A 7,522-nucleotide genomic window follows, 5' to 3' on the forward strand; every position below is an offset into this window, starting at 1 on the left:
GAGATGTAATTCTGTGTGGAGCTTCTTTGCACCAAAAGCAGCCAGCTCAGATGGTTTGGGCATCTGGTCAGCATGCCCCCTGGTCATCTCCCTAGGGAGGTCTTACAGGTATGTGAAGAAAAAAAATCTCAAATTTGAAACTCATGTTTTTAGTATTAGGAACCTTCTAACTGTATATTAATATTATTTTATAATTATAAGAAAGGATCTCTCCTGAAGGACCCGCATCTAAACTTTAAAGGAACACACACACTGATCCCATTTGAGAGGATGAAATTTGGCACACATATTCTAAATTAACTAAAATTTGACTTCAGACATGGAGGCATCCTGGAGCTGACCTCTAATCACCTACAGGGGTCAATGAAGAATTATTGAAAAATGCTCTAATTGTATTGAAAAGTATACCACATTATTTTATTGGTTATAAAGATTCCAAAAAGTATGGACTCATATTCTGCCTTGCCCATATGGTTATATCGGCTATTGATGAATGACGGTTGTTGATGCATTGCTATCTGAGGGATTGTAAATCATAAGTGTTAAGGACCTTTCACATTGCACATGCCACATGATCATTCTGCCGTATCTGCTTGCATTTTTTCAAAAGTGGATGCAACAATGATACATCTGGACATGCAGTGGGGATGGAGATTTCGGTTTCACTATTTGGCTTTCCGAACATCCGGTGAACAATGCCAACAATTGCCATCATGTATTTGTGACAGGAAAAAGTGAAACACTGCAAGTCTGCAAGATAACCACAAGATTAGGAGCAAAAATCAGAAGAATGAGTGACATCACCCTGCTGAGAGGAGCTTTTTTCAGCAACTTTTTCAGAGTGAGGTCAGTGTAGCTGAAGCAGCCGGCCTGGCCAGAGACCCACAGACTCTGTCAGAGAGAAAGCAAGAGACAGCAGCCGGTGTGATTGAGCAGACACACTCAATCCAAAATTCTTCACTTTTATTTATATATATATATATACACGCAACCAGTTTGAGCAGTGGAGCTGGAGCTTCTGCAAATTTGACTGAGGTGACATTAATCTGAAAATAAACATGAAGTTAGTGCACCACTGAACACTGTGGTTTTATCGGCTAATTTTAGCTTTAGACTTTAGCTGCAGAATCAATCACTGAGTCGAGCTGAGTGAATGTTTTATATTTGTGAATTGTTTGATCTATTTTTATTTTTACCAAATAAATATACAAAGTAGGTTTTTAATTGTTACTGCTCAGTCTCAACTTTATATAACTTAGATTTTTTATTTTATTTTAACATTTTCTAACTAGAAACACTCAGAGTGTAAACCTCCGCCAAGGCCATGGGGTCACTGATGCCATAACATCTACACGCCGTGGAATCATTGAACCTAAAAAAGTCTAACGATGTTTGCTCAGTAGTAAAAAAAAGTTTCATCTGCTGTGACTGGATAGCATGTATCCTTAGCGCTTGGCATCACAGTTTATTGCAACTTGCACCTTTCCCAGAAGCTACTGTCATCTGAGCACTGATATTGATATTGCATGTGCTTATAGACAAAAACAAATAAGAGACAAAATTCAATGTATTATTCAACTAAACTGCAAATATATGAATTTTTTTAACATTTATGAAACACTTCTCTAAATAAATAACAGTAAATTCTGAAATAGAACTATTTTTTAAGTGTTGCATGTGCTACACAAGGCCATAGGGGTCACTGACCCTAAAGAGATTCCCTCCTTTGCACAGTGATCTATTCAACAATTCAGAGTTACAACCAAAACTATGATACATACACTTTTCTTTCCTTTATATTTGACATCCTTGACCATGAAAACATACCACTAGAACTTGGAATCACTTTTATGTCTTTATTAGTTCAAAAGTTATTGTATAAAAACGATTTTTCGGTAATGGCAGTTTTCTTCTGGATCTAGCTCCATAACATTTGAAGCTACATCAAGTCTGATGACACCTTACTGAATCAGTACAGATTCAGCTACAATTTGGTGTTAGTTGTGCATCTCTAGCTTCCTTTGTCACCTCACACTGACACATTTTCTATTTTCCCTATATTTTTGCATATTCTGGATCACCAGATCCAGAATCCGGATCCGATCATCACCAAACTTTGTTGTTTGATAGAACATTAGACTATGTTAGACCCTAATTTATTTTCAAACCTTTCTGCCTTGTTTTTGTGGAGTTAGAAACTAGAATGTCAAAATTACCCCTATCCCGCAATGGTGAAGAATCCTTTAAAAAATTCCTGGATCTGGATCGTGATCCGGATCACCACTAAAATTTAGTTACTTGTTCCTCTTGTCATTTCCAACCACTCCACAAAATTTCATCAAAATCTGTTCAAAACTTTTTGAGTTATCCTGCTGACAGACAGACAGACAGACAGACAGACAAACTCGACCAAAAACATAACCTCCTTCGCGGAGGTAACAATCTAGTAATCAAGCCTTAAAGAAAATAGCACTGCACTGTTTAGTGTTTCTTTATATTTCAAGAAACATGATGTGGGACAAGTTCTTCTCTTGTCCCACATCAGGAACATTCCAAAATTTGCTGTGCAGAGAATCTTGTGACAGACAGGTTGGTCAAAAATGTTTGGCCACAAATGTGAGGCTCACACAAACAGCTCTGGTTGGTAAAAGGCTTTAGTGAGGAGGATAGCGGTCGGTACACAAAAGGGTAGTCCAAAATACACAGCAGAAGTAAAAAAAAATCATCAGGCTTTGGCAAGGTCGGAAAAACGGGCAGGAGGTCGAGAAACACACTGAGGCAGGCAGGACTGTGGAACATGAGCACAAGAGCTGAAGAGAAGGCACAAGGTGGATCAATCTGGCAAGGACCAACCGCGCCCAGTGAACTTATATATCCCCAGGTGATGAGCTGCAAATTAAGAACAGGTGTGCGTGGAAAGCACCACAAGGGAAAGCACAACAAGGGAGTGGCTGGAGAGAGAGAAACGCCCACCACCAAGAACCCAGGGACAGACAAGAGAAAAGAGACAGACAGACCCAAGCAGAAAAAAACCCAGCAAGAGAATAAACACCACAGAAAACCAATGAATGAAAGAAATTAACAAAACAGACAAAATCTCAGACCCTGACACCTTGTAAATACAGATGCACTTCAAAACTTCCAGTGATGGAGCTGGACACCAAAACCTGAAGTCAAGACAGAAGAAGGGAACATCTCTGCTCTTCAAAATGTGAGGAAAGTGTCTCCAAAAACTCCACCAAGGTCGAAGCTGCAGAGGAGACCTTCATCTGGTTAAATGTCCTGAGGGTCCAGGTCACCTGTTGTCTCTGAGAAGTCACACATGCTGCTCCACTTCTAAATCAAACAAAGGCTCTTTAAAGTGTAGGTGACACTATATGTAATGTTTTTGAATATTTAAGACTAAAATTAAGCAACAGTTTGAAACTGATCCTTCCTCAAATATTCGGATTTTGAACTGCATGCCACTAAAAACTAGGAACTTCCAGGTGATTCCCAACATTGGAGAAGAAGGAGGAAGTGGCATCAGTGCCGGGAACATTATCTTAATAGTCCAATTAATTTATGGATTAATTTATGGATTTTTACAGGCTACTAACAGCCCCGGTTCCACCGAGTGGTTGGAGTTGGAGCTGCATGGTGTTTTTGGTGTCAGAATGGTTCATTCTCACCGGCAGAATCCTTTTGATTGGCAGGTGGAACACTTATATTGACGATCGCACACGCACAGTGTCTGCGGCTTCTGACATGGAGGCAAAACTGAGTATTTTCATGTTATTTTATTTTATTGTTTTCTGGATCATGGGATAATTTCATGGTGTGCAGGCTGAGATGTTATGAGCAGATGAGGGACTGGGAGTTTTTCATCTTGCGGTGCAAAGGGGCCCATGGTGGAACAAGAGAAGGATTCATCCACAATAAAGACTCGTTTCATCAGTTGCAATTAACTGATTACAGTCTGGCACAAAACTTTTGACAAATGGACTTTTCTTCAGCCAGGACATAAAGAATTAAATTATTTTCATACTGAAGATGATCTCACTGAAACAGACCAGTAAGACTATATTATTTACTCCTTGTGTGGTTTTAATATTTAATAATAGCACGTTTATCACGCTACTATTGTACAGTACACTAACTGTATTCAAGAAGGAAACAAGATTTATTTTAAAAATAACTGATATTCGAACCTCGGATTCAGGAGGAGCAGTGTGGTTTTCGTCCTGGTCGCGGCACACTGGACCAGCTCTACACCCTCCATCGGGTGCTCGAGGGTTCATGGGAGTTTGCCCAACCAGTCCACATGTGTTTTGTAGATCTGGAGAAGGTGTTCGACCGTGTCCCTTGAGGTGCCCTGTGGGGGGTGCTTCTGGAGTATGGGGTCCGGGGTCCTTTGCTAAGAGCTATCTGGTCCCTGTACGACCACAGCAGGAGCTTGGTCCGCATTGAAAATCAGCACCTCCAAATCTGAGGCCATGGTTCTCGACCGGAAAAAGGTGCTTTGCGCTCTTCAGGTCGGTGGAGTGTCCTTGCCTCAAGTGGAGGAGTTTAAGTATCTCGGGTCTTGTTCACGAGAGAGGGACGGATGGAGTGTGAGCTTGACAGATGGATTGGTGCAGCATCTGCAGTGATGCGGTCACTGTATCAGACTGTCGTGGTGAAGAGAGAGCTGAGCAGGGGGGCAAAGCTCTCGATTTACCGATCGATCTATGTTCCGACCCTCACCTATGGTCATGAGATTTGGCTCATGACAGAAAGAACAAGATCACGAGTACAAGTGGCCGAGATGAGTTTTCTCTGCAGGGTGGCTGGGCACTGCCTTAGAGATAGGGTGAGGAGCTCGGTCACTTGAGAGGAGCTCGGAGTCGAGCTACTGCTCCTCTATGTCGAAAGGAGCCAGCTCTCGTGGCTCGGACATCTTTTTCGGATGCCCCCTGGATGCCTTGCTGGAAAGGTGTTCCGAGGCTCAAACCCATAAGGCTGTGTTCCCACAGCTGCTTCAGAATCACCTTCAGACCGGACTTAAAAAAGCTCCATAGAAAAAAAAGTCGTTCGAAAACAAGTTGACCGTATTTACAATTGATTTGGGCTTGAATCAGCAGGTGCTGTTCTCATGATGACATAGCAACAATATGGCCGCACTGAGGACTGAAGTAGAGTGCAGGCTTCAGACAGCTGTTTATCCTTCATCTGCGCACTTATCATTGTTCAGGATTTTTTAAAATATCAACATTTCATAATTTTTAGTGATTATTTGTGCATTTTTTTGGTGTCACCTACACTTTAAAGAGCAGCTATTTAATTATTTGAAAAAGCTGTTTCTTTTTATATTTTTGCATTAAATAAATGAATCATTAAACATGTCCATGAAGTCAAAGTTCAGTTAAAAAGACAGTTGCACTGGTAGAAGAAGCTTCCACCCCTGTTGTGCATAATTTCAAAGCATTCACAATCACCAGAATAATCAAATTCATATTTTAGTAATTACTCTGTCCTGATTACAACATTAAAAGCAGTCACATAGTCAACAAGGATGTAATTAAATGTTGAAATGGGCAATTCCATGCTTCTATGTCACAGAAGTCACATCTTCTTCACAGGCACCCATTGTAAAACCGGTGAGTTCTGTGACAAAATTATGGAATGGCTGAAATGACTAAATTAAAAATGATGTCATCATGTGATTTGTCACACTGTGAAATCCTAATTAATAGACACACTGCAGTCATTATTACATCATCTCCTGTTGTGTTTATATTAACATTCATTCATTCGTTAACATTCATTCATATCTGCATAAATAAATATTTATATTTATTTATGCAGATATGAATGAATGAGTCTATCAGACTTTAAAATGTAGCCCATACATTACTTTTCATGCTATTTTATGTCTAAAAATAAATGTCCAAGGTTCCTTATAATGTTAATCAAGAAATCATCTAATCTGTAACAACATCAACAAATGGGTTACGGTTTTAATTTACAGATGAACAAAGATTTTTTAAAAATCTCTTTTGTTACTTAAAGCTGTTTTCATTACAAGTTCTCTAATGTAAGAAACATTTTATTCTTAACTTCAAATTGTACAGTATTGAGAAATTAATCTTGAGGTAAAAAAAAAAAACATTTGTAAGGACTTTATTTAGAAAACTGCTGTGTATAAATCAGCAGTTCTGATGTTCCTCTGACACATTTCTGTACTCTGTCTTCCATGTTTGGCTTGATGCCTCATTTCTATTGGACATGTGAAGCTACATCACAGCACACAGTGGTGAAAGTTGGATTGAGCTGAACTTGAACTGCGTTGAGTTTGATGTCAAGCGTCAGTGCACAATCCCAGCACAGCTTCGGACAAGCACAATTTTTGCATGTCACACCGCACTTCTCATTAAAAAATAACAGGTTTTAGAGCAAGGCGCTCCCCAGGTGAAAGGTCCTTTAAGCTTAGGATTGCCTCATTACCCTTTATGCACTGAAATTTCTCCAGATTCCGCAAGTCACCTAATGATATTTTTGTGCTGTAGAGGGAAAGTACGCAAATTCCTTCCAAACTTTCTTTGAGGTACCGTATTTTCAGGAGTATAAGTTGAGTATAAGTTATTTTGGGAGACTCTGCAACTTATACTCTGGTGCTGAAAATTCACAAGTCTGTTATTAATAGTAATTATTAAAATTACTATTTATATAGAAGTCAAGAAGGTAATATTTGAATATGGATTTGTTGCTTTGCCATGAATCGTGTTCTCTCATTACTCTGCATTTTTCCTCTTACTGGAAGTATAAGGTGCTTCAACCACAAAAAAACTGACTGTGTTTCAAACAGGAAACTCTGGGTTCAAGTCCCAGAAGTTCCTTCTTGCATTTGTTGTACTGCTGACTGAACTTCAAACGAAGTAATTCCAATTGAAAACAACAAGATAGTAAAATATGAAAAGGAACATAGAGATAATAATCAATGAACATCCTCATAGTGGTGTTTGCAAATGCAGAAGCTCAGACAGCTGACTCCAGACTGTGGTGGAATTACAGTTGTTTTGTTGTTACAGCACATTTATGGTTTTTCAGGTCTTCTTAGTGTTTTTTTATTCGCTACATTTTGTGCTCTCGTTACTCTAGGTGTCCATCCATGAATTCTACATAGGCACTGTAGCTCAGCTGGCTAAAGTGTCTGTCTTGTAAACAGAAGAGCCTGGGTTCAAATTCCAGCAGTGTCTTAGGTATGTGCATGTTTTTTAATGCATCAGGTGTAGAAATCAATAACTGCTTTCTCCAACCGAAAGCACCTACAGCTGAGCTAACCATGCTAAAGACACCAACCATATCATGGTTGTGTTGTTTACAATGTATCTGTTTTGTTACAGGATGCGATTGCAAACATTTTCTGATCACTGTTTCAGAAGAACCTTTCACTGCCTGTTGCTAAGCTTGAGTTGGTTAATTTACCTCCTTTGTAATCAGCAGGTCTTGGATTCTAATGTTAATAGGCCTTATCAGTTCAGTTATGTACAATAAAAAACAC

At 39.4% G+C, this 7,522-nt stretch overlaps 1 non-coding gene across 1 annotated transcript; it reads left to right on the top strand.

Annotated features, from left to right (window-relative positions):
• The first annotated feature begins 7,143 nt into the window (after nt 1-7,143).
• trnat-ugu lies at nt 7,144-7,217 on the top strand. The gene has a single exon. It is a non-coding gene; the product is annotated as a tRNA-Thr (tRNA).
• The last annotated feature ends 305 nt before the right edge of the window (nt 7,218-7,522 follow it).

The sequence above is a fragment of the Thalassophryne amazonica genome, chromosome 19 (assembly GCF_902500255.1).
Source record: "Thalassophryne amazonica chromosome 19, fThaAma1.1, whole genome shotgun sequence".
Lineage (NCBI taxonomy): Eukaryota > Metazoa > Chordata > Actinopteri > Batrachoidiformes > Batrachoididae > Thalassophryne > Thalassophryne amazonica.